This window comes from Lactuca sativa, chromosome 8 (assembly GCF_002870075.4).
Source record: "Lactuca sativa cultivar Salinas chromosome 8, Lsat_Salinas_v11, whole genome shotgun sequence".
NCBI classification, from domain to species: domain Eukaryota; kingdom Viridiplantae; phylum Streptophyta; class Magnoliopsida; order Asterales; family Asteraceae; genus Lactuca; species Lactuca sativa.
This window is the reverse complement of record NC_056630.2, coordinates 187,995,766-188,004,041: the sequence shown is the minus strand read 5'-3', so window position 1 is coordinate 188,004,041 and position 8,276 is coordinate 187,995,766. Positions and strand designations below refer to the sequence as shown.

General features: G+C 45.6%; 1 pseudogene; it reads right to left on the bottom strand.

The window, feature by feature from the left end:
* Nucleotides 1-6,135: 6,135 nt before the first annotated feature.
* On the bottom strand, nucleotides 6,136-8,276 carry LOC122194444 (probable metal-nicotianamine transporter YSL7; annotated as a pseudogene).

The following is an 8,276-nucleotide window of genomic DNA, read 5'->3' as shown; positions in this document are numbered from 1 at the left end:
TGAGGGTCGGAAGAGTGCATAGAGGGTGTTCTCTTCAGTTATTTGATGAGCAGTTTTCAGTGGATCTGGTACTTATTCCCCTGCGAGGGAATAAGGTTATTGTGGGCATGGATTGGCTAAGCCCTAATGGGGCGGTGATTGATTGTGAGCTTCAGCTAGTGAGGGTCCGCACTCCCGGTGGGGGAGAGTTAGTGATTCAGGGCGAGAGGCCACAGCGGGGACCGACCTTTTGTTCCGCCGCAAGGGCGAGGCGCTATGTTCAGCAGGGTTGCGCCGGTTTTGTAGCTTACGTCTTGGATGCCCGGGAGAAGGGCAAGACGACAGTTGATGATGTTCCTATTGTTCGAGACTACCCGGACGTGTTTCCCGAGGATTTGCCGGGGATACCTCCTGAGAGACAGGTCGAGTTCAGGATCGACCTAATTCCCGGTGCGACTCCGATAGCCAAAGCACCGTATCGACTAGCTCCCCCTGAGATGCAGGAGTTGTCTACACAGCTGCAGGAGCTGTTAGACAAGGGTTTCATTCGGCCGAGCAGTTCGCCTTGGGGAGCGCCGATCCTGTTTGTGAGGAAGAAGGATGGGTCGCATCGTATGTGTATAGATTATCGGGAGTTGAATAAGGTAACGGTGAAGAACCGTTACCCACTTCCGAGGATAGATGATTTGTTTGATCAGCTTCAGGGAGCGTCTTGGTTCTCCAAGATCGATCTACGCTCCGGTTATCATCAGATGCGGGTTAGAGATGAGGATGTACAGAAGACTGCTTTCAGGACCAGGTATGGTCATTATGAGTTTGTGGTGATGCCATTTGGGCTCACCAATGCTCTAGCCGCATTCATGGATCTCATGAACCGCGTGTGTAGGCCGATGCTGGATCGGTCAGTGATAGTGTTCATAGATGATATCTTGGTATATTCCAAGACACAGGAGCAGCACGAGGAGCACCTGCGGGAGGTGCTGGAGGCTTTGAGGAGGGAGAGACTTTTCGCAAAGTTCTCCAAATGTGAGTTCTGGTTGCGCGAGGTGCAATTCCTTGGTCACCTCGTCAACCAGAAGGGTATTTTGGTAGATCCGGCCAAGATAGAGGCCGTGATGCAGTGGGAGGTCCCGAAGTCTCCATCTGAGATTCGGAGCTTCCTAGGGTTGGCAGGGTATTATCGGAGATTTATTCAGGATTTCTCCAAGATAGCAGTGCCGCTCACCCGACTGACCAAGAAGTCAGTGGTATTTCGTTGGGGTCCTGAGTAGCAGACAGCGTTCGAGACCCTCAGGCAGAGATTGTGCGAGGCTCCGATCCTTACCTTGCCAGAGGGAGTAGAGGACTTCGTAGTCTATTGTGATGCCTCGATCACAGGTATGGGAGCAGTTTTGATGCAGCGAGGCCATGTGATAGCTTATGCCTCGAGACAGTTGAAGCCTCACGAGGCTAATTATCCTACCCATGATTTGGAGCTGGGGACAGTTGTGTTTGCCCTCAAGATTTGGTGGCATTACCTTTATGGGGTCCGTTGTACTATTTACACGGATCACAAGAGTTTGAGGTACCTTATGGATCGGCCGAGTCTGAACATGAGGCAGAGGAGGTGGTTAGATGTGCTAAAGGATTACGATTGTGAGATCCTTTACCATCCAGGGAAGGCCAACATGGTGGCCGACGCCCTAAGCCGCAAAGTGTCGGCGGTCCCTATCAGAGATCTATGTTTGAGGATGACAGTGATCACTCCGTTGTTGGAGCGGATCAAGGAGGCTCAGGTGGAGGGCCTCAAGGAGGAGAGACAGAAGTGTGAGAGGATCGTGGGCCGAGTAGCCTCGTTTGATTATGATAGTCGTGGTTTGTTGACGCTTCACGGGAGAGTGTGGGTACAGTACTGGGGTGGAGTACGGCAAGTGTTGATGGATGAGGCTCATAAGTCTCGGTTTTCTATCCACCCAGGGGTGACGAAGATGTATCGAGATCTTCGACCTGATTATTGGTGGCCCTGCATGAAGCGGGACGTCGCTTGGTACGTCGAGAGATGCCTGACCTGCCGGAAGGTCAAGGCGGAGCACCAGAGACCTCACGGCAGGATGCAGCCGTTAGACATTCCCGTGTGGAAATGGGAGGACATCACCATGGATTTTGTCACCAAGCTTCCCCGGACCGCACGTGGAGTGGATTCGATATGGGTAGTAGTGGATCGGTTGACGAAGAGTGCTCATTTTATCCCGATCCAGGAGAGTATATCGGCGGAGAAGTTAGCCGATATCTATGTGCGAGAGATTGTGGCACGTCATGGAGTGCCGGTATCGGTGGTGTCAGACCGAGATGTCCGTTTCACATCCAGATTCTGGAAGCAGTTCCACGACGAGATGGGTACTCGTCTCCATTTCAGCACCGCTTTCCACCCTCAGACGGACGGGCAGAGCGAGAGGACGATTCAGACTCTCGAGGACATGCTTAGGGCATGTGTCCTAGATTTCGGTGGCAGTTGGGATACGTATCTTCCGTTAGCGGAATTCTCGTATAACAACAGTTATCATGCGAGCATTGATCGACCTCCCTTTGAGATGCTGTATGGGAGGAAGTGTAGGACCCCGATTTGTTGGGGCGAGGTCGGTCAGCGGGTCATCGGGAGCACGGAGGTGGTGCTCAAGACGACTGAGTTGATCCATCAGGTCCGTAGTAGACTGCAGACTGCTCAGAGTCGGCAGAAGAGCTACGCCGACAGGAGGCATTCGGACTTGGAGTTCCAGGTGGGGGATATGGTCCTTCTGAAGGTCTCACCTTGGAAGGGTGTCATCAGGTTCCGGAAGAGGGGCAAGTTGGGTCCCAGATTTATTGGTCCTTTCAGGGTTTTGGCCCGGGTGGGTCGGGTTGCTTATCGGTTAGATCTTCCTGAGGAGCTTAGTCAGATCCACAACACTTTCCATGTGTCTCAGTTGAGGAAGTGTTTGGTGGATGAGTCAGCAGTCGTTCCCCTAGAGGATATTCAGGTTAATAGTAGCCTGAATTATATCGAGAGGTCGGTCGCGATTCTGGACCGGAAGACCAAGACCTTGAGGAACAAGGTAATTCAGTTAGTGAAGGTGCAGTGGCAGCACCGGAAGGGATCGAAATGGACGTGGGAGGCTGAGGAGGAGATGAGGGAGCACTACCCAGAGATATTTGCAGATTCAGCCGTAGCAGACTTCGAGGACGAAGTCTGAGATAAGTGGGGGAGAATTGTAACGACCCGTCTCCGGTATGATAATTCCTTGGTATTTATTTTGAAGTTTTATAAGAGGGACTCGGCGAGTTCATAGCCTGACTCGCCGAGTAGGGTCGGGTTTTCGAGCACGTGTTAGCTGGCGACTCGGCGAGTCCATATTCTGGACTCGGCGAGTCTGTCCGTCTGGGAGAAACCCTAAATCCCCGGGTTGCCACTATTTAAGCCACCTTATAGCCCCCCAATCTCGCCTCCTTCACCCTCAAAAGCTGTGAGAAAACCCTAATTCGTTCTTGAGTGATTCTAAGTGATTTTGTGTGCTATTGTGAAGGCTTGAAGAAGGAGAAGAAGAAAGGAACAAGGAGAAGGATTGTAGAGCAGAGATTCAAGGGAAAGTAAGAGCTCTTAGAGGTATTTTCAGATTTCCTTCTCTTTTATGCCTTAAACCCCCTTTCTAGATCTTGTTAATGCCTTCTTATAGCCTTATGTTGATATGGAAGCTCTCTTATGCCGAGATAACCTTAGATCTGTTCATTTAGGAGTTGTAGAGCCCAGATCTATTGCCTTTATGGAGCTATTTTGCATATTAACCCTAGATCTACCCCTTTTAAGCATCTTTTAGCCTTTATTCCCTTGTTCATGTGTTTGTACACGTAAAGTTGGAAACTTTACGTGGTAAATCAGCTTATTAGACTCAGATCTATCATTTGTATGTATTGGATTCGAGCAGAATCGAGTGTAGAATAGTTGCATGCCGGTGACTCGGCGAGTCGGAAGAACGACTCGGCGAGTCGAGTCGCGAGTCCCCGATTTCTTCCTTTTGAGCGGTGTCGAGTGGGACCAGTGAGTAGTGGAGTGGACTCAGCGAGTTTGAGGGTAGACTCAGTAATGGAGGGACTCGGCGAGTTGTTCATACAACTCGGCGAGTCCAAGGCAATCTTCTTAAGCTCAAGAACAACTCGTCGAGTTGTTCATAGGACTCAGCGAGTCGGATGAAGATTTTCTGAGTTCTTGGATCGGGAGAGTACTCGTCGAGTCGATGCCATACTCGACGAGTAGCAGCGAGTAGGGTCGAGGAGTGAGAATAGGGACTCGGCGAGTTGGCGGCCCAACTCGGCGAGTCAGGTCAACCGAGAGTTGACTTTGACCAAGAGTTGACCTTGACCGAGAGTTGACTTTGACCAAGGGTAAAAGAGTCATTTTACCCAGTGCAGTGTTTAGTATTTGATTGAGTGTGTTTATGGACTTGTAGCCGGGGAGATACCGGAGCAGCAGCAGTTAGCCCTCAGAGCTATTCACTCAGCAGCCAGTTCACGAGGTGAGTTTCCCTTTAGTAGGAACGGGTCTACGGTCACAATGTCGGCCCGTTTAATTATCAGTAGTTCCGAACTTGGGTCTGATGCAGTAGTTAGAGTGCTCGATGTCTTTGTGATACAAGCATGTTTGTGCTATGTGTTCTGGACTTTGTTCCGATGCAGTATGCAGTATATGTGATTATAATAGTTGTTATGTTCTATGCTATGCCATGATCGATCAGTTCCGGACTTCGGTCCGATGCAGTTAGTTTCGGACTTCGGTCCGATGCAGTTAGTTCCGGACTTCGGTCTGATGCAGTTAGTTCCGGACTCTGGTCCGATGCAGGGGACAAGGTCCCAGTCAGTTCCGGACTTCGGTCCGATGCAGCTAGTTCCAGACTTCGGTCTGATGCAGTGGGCAAGGCCCAGTATGTGCTTTATATGTATTATATGGTATGTGGTAGTTTGGGGGAGCTCACTAAGCTTCGTGCTTACAGTTTTAGTTTTGGTTTCAGGTACTTCCGCTAGCAGAGGGAAGAGCTCGGGATGATGACATCGCACACACCACAGCTTCAGCTTTTATCCTGGGAGTTGATTTAGTCTTTGATTTTTATATGATATGGATATGATACAGTTTCCGCACAGTGTTGTTTTTGTTATGTTTGGGATACATCACGTATGGTTTTTATGATATGACACTCAGATTATGGTTTTTGGTTATATTGAAAAATGAAATTTTTGGGTCGTATTTCTGGGTCGTTTCAGTTTTAGCATGGCTGTAATAACTCACATGGGAAATCAATGATACATTTAGTTTACGGGGTAACATGCATTCAAATGGTTTTATATAAGAATAAAACTATGTGATACTATTTTAAGTATAGAAATACCTACACATTTTTGGTCTTAGGTATTTTAAGACTACAACTCATTTTTAAGAAAATATTGGATTTTCTGGGAACAAACACTATCATTTTACAATGAAAGAATTACAGTTTTTTCTCATACAAAAGTTTTATAAACTCACCAACTTAATTGTTGACACTTTTCAAAACTAATTGTATTCTAAGGAAACCGTTAAACAGGTAGTCACAAGGCTTTTGAAGATTGGACGTTACGGCTGCCGTACTATTCATTTTGTCATCATAATGTAATTGGTTTTGAAACATGCAATACTTGGAAACAATGTCACATTCTCAATTATATTTATGATGGTTGTGTTTGCTTTGAATCACTATTGTACATTATGGTCATTTATATTTATGATCGTTGTATTTGCTTTGAATCACTATTATACATTATGTTGTGATACTGTTCATGAAGTCATCCACCCTCAGACGTTTCCGCCATCTTTGTTTGGGGGTGTGTTAGTTCGGTAAAAGTAACTAAACGCTCCTTTCACCGAATGAAGTTTTTTCTTTTGCACGAGTCGGTAGCCAGAAGCTTTCAAACGCTGCGTGTCACACCCAATATACTTTTATTACGGATTACCTTGTTATAATATAGAACAGAAATATAATTCGGCATTCCAACAAAAAGTTATTTAACTTTTGTTTAAAAATATATATTTTAAAGATCCACGTTATGAGATTTATATTCTTTGTAAAAACATTTACTTCAGCAAGTCATCGGGTACTAAAATGTGTGCTCTTGAACATATACACCGGCCCGAAAACAATCAAAGAATATTGAAACTTGCGTTTTGGAAAATAAGGACCATGAAATTTTGATTTTAAATATATACTTATTAATCACTTTTACACGTTACACCATAGAAAACCACGAAAACCCAACCAATGGACGCAGAATCATGACTAAAAATGAAACTTTTATTACTGAACACATTTCCATATTCAATAACATCGAGATCACGAGTCCAAATCGAAAAACATTTAAAGCTAAAAAAAAAAGACACACGACCATTTTCCAAACAGCATTTTTACAATTGTATTACCTAAAATATTCGTAAAAACAATCTACGGATTTAAAAACTTATCAACTTTAATATTACTTGATCTCGAAAGAAATTTCATGCAAATAGGAGGATTAACACCCGCCAAAGCAAGAATCGAACTCAGGAGTGTCCAAACTCCAAATCCCATTGCCACAAATCAACCCCCGAAGCCACTGCGGGCCGAACGCCACCGCCTTCGCCTTATTAAACCTCGACCAAATATACAAAATCAAACTCTGAAACTCCCAACACACATATCAATCGCGAGATGCCCACCGATATAAAACGAAATCGCCATCGCCATTGGAATCGGTATAAACCTCGCCCAGTTATTCCCGAGGGAATCACGGATTCCGTTAAAGAAAATCGCCATTGGAATCGGTATAAACCTCGCCCAGTTATTCCCGAGGGAATTACGGATTCCGTTAACGAAAATCACAAACACAAAGAAGATATAACAAAGCATAAGGCACCAAGAGGGTAACGCCGAAAACCCTTCGACTCTCAGGATCGACATGTTTCGGTAAACCAAGGCGTACGGCGCAGGGTACTCGGAACCGGGGATTCAAAGGTTGTCAAACGCTTTATAGAAGACCCAAAATACACACGGGGAAATGACACATCCCATCGCGGTCCCAACCACTTGGGATACCAACATCGACCGGGGTGACGCTAGTGTCATGTACCCGGTCTTGAAATCCTGCATTAAATCCGACGCAGTGGCGAAAATATTCATCATGACACCGCAAGCAACTAACCCCGCTAGAACCCCACCGTTCTTGCCGCCGACCCATGCTCCGATTACGAAAATCGCGAGCTTTCCGTAGGTTGAAGCTAACGACCAATCGGTGAGGCCGTATCCGTAGGCAATGCAAAAGGTTAATGCGGGGGCGAAAATGTAAATTGTTGCGATGTACTACCATTTGAGGTGGTGGAACATGTGGGGGAGAGTGGCGGCGGAGACGATGGCGATGGTGAGGTAGCCGGTGATGGCGATCCATACTAGGATTTGGTCTTTGAGGAATAATCGAGCGCGTTTTGGTCGTCGTATGATAGGGAGAGGAGGTCGGGGAGAGTTGCCAATTATAGGGGTGTCACGGTTGAATCTATGGTCTTTGAATCGGTGGTATAAGCCGAATAATGTGTGGCTGAGGACTTTCACGAAGTTGTAGAGCCCATCTCCGAGTAACATGGCTATACCAATGAATACCTGCAATTACGTAATGCAATTACGTAACAGAAGAAACAGGTTATCTGTGTTTGCCGAAATTGACATTGACACAACATGACAAAATTGTACTTTTTTTGACCTACCAAAAAAGGTGGGTAGACAAAATAGGGCCAGAAATCTTTTTTTGATAAATTTTGGACTGGTTGTGTCATGACAAATGCAATGTAAAATCTTGGAGTTGAGAAGTTTACCCGGTAACTTTGCAAGTCGTGGAGACTGCTTGACTTGATATTTATACTATAGGATACCAATCGCCTTTTTTTCATTTATAAGTGGCCACATTATACCCCATGAAAGGATTGATCCGACTAGTAAAGATACGTTGATCAAATAAGGGCCAATCATGCCCACACCAATGTAAGTTGCTGAAAAGTCGAAAAAAAAAACCTGGTTTTGATAGAAAAAGAAACTTGTTGACAAGAATATTGGACATAATAAAAGCTAATAACTAAGATTATAATAACAAACATTTTCTAGACTTTTAAAAAATAAAACTGTCATTCAGTTAAAATCATGAATTTTTTTTAAAAAAAAGTCACTAAATCGTGTGTTTATTTGTAAGTCCAAGCATCAAGAAAGGAACAACAAAAATATGGCCTAATTGCAAGA